Source organism: Neolamprologus multifasciatus, chromosome 17, assembly GCF_963576455.1.
Source record: "Neolamprologus multifasciatus chromosome 17, fNeoMul1.2, whole genome shotgun sequence".
Classification (NCBI taxonomy): domain Eukaryota; kingdom Metazoa; phylum Chordata; class Actinopteri; order Cichliformes; family Cichlidae; genus Neolamprologus; species Neolamprologus multifasciatus.
The window spans coordinates 18,449,771-18,457,142 of NC_140455.1; the positions used below are offsets into that span (position 1 = coordinate 18,449,771).

At 41.3% G+C, this 7,372-nt stretch overlaps 1 long non-coding RNA gene across 1 annotated transcript; it reads right to left on the reverse strand.

Moving 5' to 3' along the window:
- Nucleotides 1-658: 658 nt before the first annotated feature.
- On the reverse strand, nucleotides 659-6,407 carry LOC146499264 (uncharacterized). Its single transcript, XR_014870321.1, has 2 exons — nucleotides 1,951-6,407; nucleotides 659-1,734 (listed from the first exon to the last, which is right to left on the reverse strand). It is a non-coding gene; the product is annotated as an uncharacterized LOC146499264 (long non-coding RNA).
- Between the last annotated feature and the right edge of the window lie 965 nt (nucleotides 6,408-7,372).

Here is a 7,372-nt window from a genome sequence, read left to right on the forward strand (position 1 = left end):
ATAATATTTATCTCTACAGAGGAAACATCCATCGAAGATTGAGCAGTACAATATCACTGTGGCATCAACATCTCGTCAGCGAAAGACCACAGCCACACCAAACAAGCTCTCAGCAAATACACAAGCCAAGTTACCAGACCTGATGTTGAGAGCTGCAAACAAACATGTTCCACAAGCAACTGTTGGCAAGCTTGTCATCAATTTCATATGTGAGGGTCTACAGCCATTTGCAGTGGTAGAACAGCCATCTTTCAAAGAATTGGTTACCACATTACAACCTCAAGCCAAAGTCATCTCTAAACCCACTGTCTGTGCCAGAATCTGTGAAGTTGCTGATCACATGAAGATGACTTTGGTTGCAGCATTGGATAAAGTCAAATTTGTTGCTACCACTACTGATTGTTGGTTAGCTCATTAGAAAAGTTACCTTGGAGTCACATGCCATTGGATAGAGGAAGAGTCCCTGGAAAGAAGATCTGCAGCACTAGCGTGCAAAAGATTGAGAGGGTCTCACACATTTGACATGCTTGCTGGTGCGCTTGATGATATCCATTGCCAATACAAGATTAGAGGCAAAGTTGTAAGAACCACAACTGATAGTGGATCCAACTTTGTCAAGGCCTTCCACGTGTTTGGGGCACAAAATAAAGATTGGTGGCGCTGTCACTTGGTGTTCGCTCGCTCTGCGGTAGAGTATCACTTCCTGTTCCTGCTCAAACACAGTGGTGTTTCTGAGTAGCTTATTTGCTTAGCAATTTAATTAACAACTTTTAAATACATTCTTTTTTCAGAGTATAATCTTCACGTGCTTCATCCGAAGCACACTTTCTGTGTACTCACTACCTAATTTATAGCCAAAGCATTCACTCACTGTCTCTGTACTGTTTCGCTAGCTTAGCTTAGCTCGTAGCCGACTCGTTAGCACCATGGCTACTTCACCTGTCCCTCCTGCACTTTCTTGCTCATTGTGTCAGATGTTTAGTTACTCCTCGGCCTCCTTTAGCAGTAATGATATCTGTAACAAATGTAGCATATTTGCAGCTCTGGAGGCCAGGATTACTGAATTGGAGACTCGGCTTCGCACCCTTCATTCACCCGTAGCTAGCCAGGCCCCTGTAGCTGGTGCAGCCGAAGATAGCGTAGGCCCCGCTAGCTGTTCCCCGGCAGACCCCAAGCAGCTGGGGAAAGAGGGCGGCTGGGTGACGGTGAGGAGGAAGCATAGTCCTAAACAGAAGCCCCAGGTACACCACCAACCCGTTCATGTGTCTAACCGTTTTTCCCCACTCGGCAACACACCCGCCGGGGGTCAAACTCTGGTAATTGGTGATTCTGTTCTCAGACATGTGAAGCTAGAGACACCGGCAACCATAGTCAATTGTCTTCCAGGGGCCAGAGCAGGCGACATTGAAGGAAATTTAAAACTGCTGGCTAAGGGTAAACGTAAATTCAGTAAAATCATAATTCACGTCAGCAGTAATGACATCCGGTTACGCCAATCGGAGGTCACTAAAATCAATATTGAATCGGTGTGCAACTTTGCCAAAACAATGTCGGACTCTGTAGTTTTCTCTGGTCCCCTCCCCAATCAGACCAGGAGTGACATGTTTAGCCGCATGTTCTCCTTAAATTGCTGGCTGTCTGAGTGCTGTCCCAGAAACGATGTGGGCTTCATAGATAATTGGCAAACCTTCTGGAGGAAACCTGGTCTTGTTAGGAGAGACGGCATCCATCCCACTTTGGATGGAGCAGCTCTCATTTCTAGAAATATGGACAAATTTATTAAACCCCCCAAAATATGACTATCCAGAGTTGGGACCAGGAAGCAGAGGTGCAGTCTTACACGCCTCTCTGCAGCTTCTCTCCTCCTGCTACCCCCCCAAAAACCCATCTCCATAGAGACTGTGTCAGCTTCCAAAAAGACAAAAAACAAACTAAAAACCAGCAACAAACAGTACATGACTTAATAATTGATCAACAAATTGATTTACTCTGCCTTGCAGAAACCTGGTTGCAGCAGGATGATTATGTTAGTTTAAATGAATCAACACCCCCGAGTCATTCTAACTACCAGAAATCTCGAAGCACAGGCCGAGGGGGCGGTGTGGCAGCAATTTTTCACACCAGTCTATTAATTAATGAAAGACCAAGACAGACTTTTAATTCATTTGAAAGCCTGATGCTTAACATTGTCCACCCCAGCTGTGAAACTCAGAAACCAGTCTTACTTGTTATCATCTATCGTCCACCTGGGCCTTACACAGAGTTTCTGTCTGATTTCTCAGACTTTATATCTAATTTAGTTCTGAGCTCAGATAAAATAATTATTGTGGGTGATTTTAACATCCATGTAGATGCTAAAAATGACAGCCTCAACATGGCATTTAATCTGTTATTAGACTCAGTTGGTTTCTCTCAAAATGTAAAAGAACCCACCCACCACTTTAATCACACTCTAGATCTTGTTTTAACATATGGCATATAAACTGAACATTTAACAGTGTTTCCTGAAAACCCTCTCCTGTCTGATCATTTCCTGATAACATTTATATTTACAATAATTGATTACACAGCAGTGGAGAGTAGACTTTATCAAAGTAGATGTCTTTCTGAAAGTGCTGTAACTAAGTTTAAGAATACTGTATAATCCACCCACTGTTATCATCGTCAATGCCCTGTACCAACACAGAGCAGAACAGCTATCTGAACGCTACCCCAACAGAGGTCGATTATCTTGTTAATAATTTCACCTCCTCACTACGTACAACTCTGGATACTGTAGCTCCAGTGAAAACTAAGGTCTCTAATCAGAAGTACCTGACTCCGTGGTATAATTCTCAAACACGTACCCTAAAGCAGATGACTCGTAATCTGGAGAGGAAATGGCGTGTCACAAATTTAGAGGATCATCATTTAGCCTGGAGAAATAGTTTGTTGCTTTATAAGAAAGCCCTCCGCAAAGCCAGAACATCTCACTATTCGTCACTGATTGAAGAAAATAAGAACAACCCCAGGTTTCTCTTCAGCACTGTAGCCAGGCTGACAAAAAGTCAGAGCTCTGTTGAGCCAACCATCCCTTTAACGTTAACTAGTAATGACTTCATGAACTTCTTCACAAATAAAATTTTTATCATTAGAGAAAAAATTACCAATAATCATCCCACAGATGTAATATTATCTACAGCTACTCTTAGTACCATTGATGTTAAGTTAGACTCTTTTTCTCCAATTGATCTTTCTGAGTTAACTTCAATAATTACTTCCTCCAAACCATCAACGTGTCTTTTAGACCCCATTCCTACAAAACTGCTCAAAGAAGTCCTGCCATTAATTAATTCTTCGATCTTAAATATGATCAACCTATCTCTAATAATCGACTATGTACCACAGGCCTTCAAGCTGGCTGTAGTTAAACCTTTACTCAAAAAGCCATCTCTAGACCCAGCAGTCTTAGCTAATTATAGGCCAATCTCCAACCTTCCTTTCATATCAAAAATCCTTGAAAGAGTAGTTGTCAAACAGCTGACAGATCATCTGCAGAGGAATGGTTTATTTGAAGAGTTTCAGTCAGGTTTCAGAGTTCATCACAGCACAGAAACAGCTTTAGTGAAGGTTACAAATGATCTTCTTATGGCCTCTGAAAGTGGACTCATCTCTGTGCTTGTCCTGCTAGACCTTAGTGCAGCATTCGATACTGTTGACCATAATATCCTATTAGAGCGATTAGAACATGCTGTAGGTATTACAGGTACTGTGCTGCAGTGGTTTGTATCATATCTATCTAATAGACTCCAATTTGTACATGTAAATGGAGAGTCCTCTTCACACACTGAGGTTAATTATAGAGTTCCACAGGGTTCAGTGCTAGGACCAATTCTGTTTGCATTATACATGCTTCCCTTAGGCAGCATCATTAGAAGACATAGCATACATTTTCACTGCTATGCAGATGACACCCAGCTCTATCTGTCCATGAAGCCAGATAACACACACCAATTAGTTAAACTGCAGGAATGTCTTAAAGACATAAAGACCTGGATGGCCGATAACTTTCTGCTTCTTAATGCTTAACTGAGGTTATTGTACTCGGCGCTGAAAAGCTTAGAAATATGGTATCTAACCAGATTCTTACTCTGGATGGCATTACCTTGGCCTCCAGTAACACTGTGAGGAACCTTGGAGTCATTTTTGACCAGGATATGTCCTTCAACGCACATATTAAACAAATATGTAAGACTGCGTTCTTCCATTTGCGCAACATCTTTAAAATTAGAAATATCCTGTCTCAGAGTAACGCTGAAAAACTAGTTCATGCATTTATTACTTCCAGGCTGGCAATTCATTATTATCAGGATGTCCAAAAAACTCACTGAAAAGACTTCAGCTAATCCAAAATGCTGCAGCAAGAGTACTGACAGGGACTAGAAAGAGAGAGCATATTTCTCCTGTTTTGGCTTCCCTTCATTGGCTTCCTGTTAAATCCAGAATTGAATTCAAAATCCTGCTCCTCACATACAAGGTCTTAGATAATCAGGCCCCATCTTATCTTAATGACCTTGTAGTACCATATCACCCTATTAGAGCACTTCGCTCCTGCTCTGCAGGCCTACTTGTTGTTCCTAGAGTATTTAACAGTAGAATGGGAGGGAGAGCCTTCAGTTTTCAGGCCCCTCTTCTGTGGAACCAGCTTCCAGTTTGGATTCAGGAGACAGACACTATCTCTACTTTTAAGATTAGGCTTAAAACTTTCCTTTTTGCTAAAGCATATAGTTAGGGCTGGACCAGGTGACCCTGAATCCTCCCTTAGTTATGCTGCAATAGACGTAGGCTGCCGGGGGATTCCCATGATGTATTGAGTTTTTCCTTTCTAGTCACCTTTCTCACTCACTATGTATTAATAGACTTCTCTGCATTGAATCATATCTGTTATTAACCTCTGTCTCTGTTCCACAGCATGTCTTTTATCCTGTCTTCCTTCTCTCACCCCAACCGGTCGCAGCAAATGGCCGCCCCTCCCTGAGCCTGGTTCTGCTGGAGGTTTCTTCCTGTTAAAAGGGAGTTTTTCCTTCCCACTGTCGCCAAAGTGCTTGCTCATAGGGGGTCATATGATTGTTGGGTTTTTCTCTGTATCTATGAAGCGCCTTGAGGCGACTTTTGTTGTGATTTGGCGCTATCTAAATAAAATTGAATTGAATTGAATTTAAAATGATGCAGATGAAGCTGAAGATGAAGCAGACCCAGAAACTCTTGACCTGACTGACCATATTGACTACCATGAGGCAAGTGCAATACTTGATGAAGACTCTGGTTTGGAGTATCAACTCCCACCTCATCAGCGATGTGCATGTCACCTGCTAAACCTTGTGGCAACAACTGATGCTGCCCTAGCAGAGAGCATGAATGAAACCTACAAGAGGCTCTCCTGTGCAACCTTTGCAAAATGCCAGGCCATTTGGAACAAAATTGGCCGGTCTCATTTGGCTAATGAAGTGGTAAAGGTCAAGTGTGAGCTACAGATCATTCGTCCCAATGCAACACGGTGGAATTCAACCTACCTTGCCATTGAAAGGATAATACGCATCATTGATGAGAAGGGGGAAGATGCCATCAGGAGCATTTGTGAGGAGTTCAAGGTGAAAATGTGAGTAAAATTGGACACCTACCAATATGGTTGCAAATTTTGTGAATTTTCCTTAATGGATGGTTAAAAATGTGAGCAGACTCTTAATATTAAATCAGAAGGTCCCTATTATAGTCATGGTGGGTTTTGTTGTTGTGTCTTACAGGTTGAGTCCTGCAGAAGTTGCATTCCTTAGGGAGTACTGTACCACCATGAAGCCACTGGTGAAAGCTTCAAACATCCTTCAGTCTGAGTCCACTTCCTTTATGGGATGGCTCCTGCCAGTAATCCAACAACTACTGTCCAAACTTAGCAGGCTAGAGACATTAAGCAAGACATGCGTGCCACTCATCAGAGCCCTGCAAAATGGCCTTCAAAAGCGTTTTGATCGATGATGGAGGATCCAGAGTTGGCTGCAGCTGCAGTTCTCTTACCCAAGTTCAAGACTTCCTGGACTGACAGAGCAGATGTAATAGAGGCTGGTAAGGATTCATGTGATCCCATTTTTGTGTATTTTTTACATTTGAACACATGCTTAAGTGAGTATTTCACCTAATACATTGTAAGTTATTGATGGTCTGTCCTGAATACTAAACAATCCTTTTTGAGAATTTGCCGATTATAAATTTGTGTTCAGGAATAATCACTGAAATTTAAATAATAAAATTGTGTTATCTACTTGCAATTACAGCCTTGACATGCATCAAACAACATATTGAAACGGCAGAGCATGAGAGTGAGGATCAGCAAAGAGAGTCATCTGATGAAGATGAATTCTTCTCCAGACCAATCTCCAGAAGGCTGCAAAGTGCAATTGAGCTTGATGGTTCCCTTGCTTGTGCCACAGACACCATGGAGCTGCTGCACTCCTTCTCAGCCATCAAACCTTTCTCTTAAACTGAACACAGCTCTGCCTGCTTCTGCTGCGTGTGAACGACTTTTTAGCTGTACTGGTCTACTCTTCACAGCCAAACAAAGTCGGATTGCCTCTGTTAATTTAGAAAACCAGCTCTTGCTGAAACTGAACAAAAGGTTCAGAAAGTAAAGTGTGACAGAAATGCTAAGAGTTTAAGACACTTACCTGCCTGTTGTTCAGTGTATAGGGAAAACTTTAAACGGTTCTACGCATGTTCAGAAACACTTTTGTCATTGTTTTAACAAACAAAATTCCTTCTTTTATATCTACATTTATTTACAAAACAAGTTACCTTTCTATACCTTGTTCATCTGAGAAATGGGCTTTGAACATAAATATTTATACTGGTGAATCGAGTTGAATGCCTGCTATTGACAGCATTAAAAAAAAAAGTAATTAATACTCTTGAGTAGTTTTTGAGAAGAGTACTTTGTACTTTTACTCAAGTATTTTTTTAACGCCAGTATTTTTACTTGTAATTGAGTACAATTTAACCAGTGTAACAGTACTTGTACTTGAGTACAAATTTTGAGTACTCTTTCCACCTCTGAGTAATAGTCTTTGGTGCCAAAGAAAAACGATTACAGGTCACCAGAGAACTTCGATCTATACACCTAAAAACACAAACCAGGCAAGAAATTTGGGTGTAGTGATGGATGCAGACCTAAACTTAGAAAAACACATTAAGACAATAACAAAATCTGCTTACTATCACCTCAAGAATATATCAAGGATAAAAGAGCTGATGTCTCAACAGGACCTGGAAAAACTAGTCCATGCATTCATCTTTAGTAGGCTTGATTACTGTAACAGCATCTTTACAGGTTTACCTAAAAAAA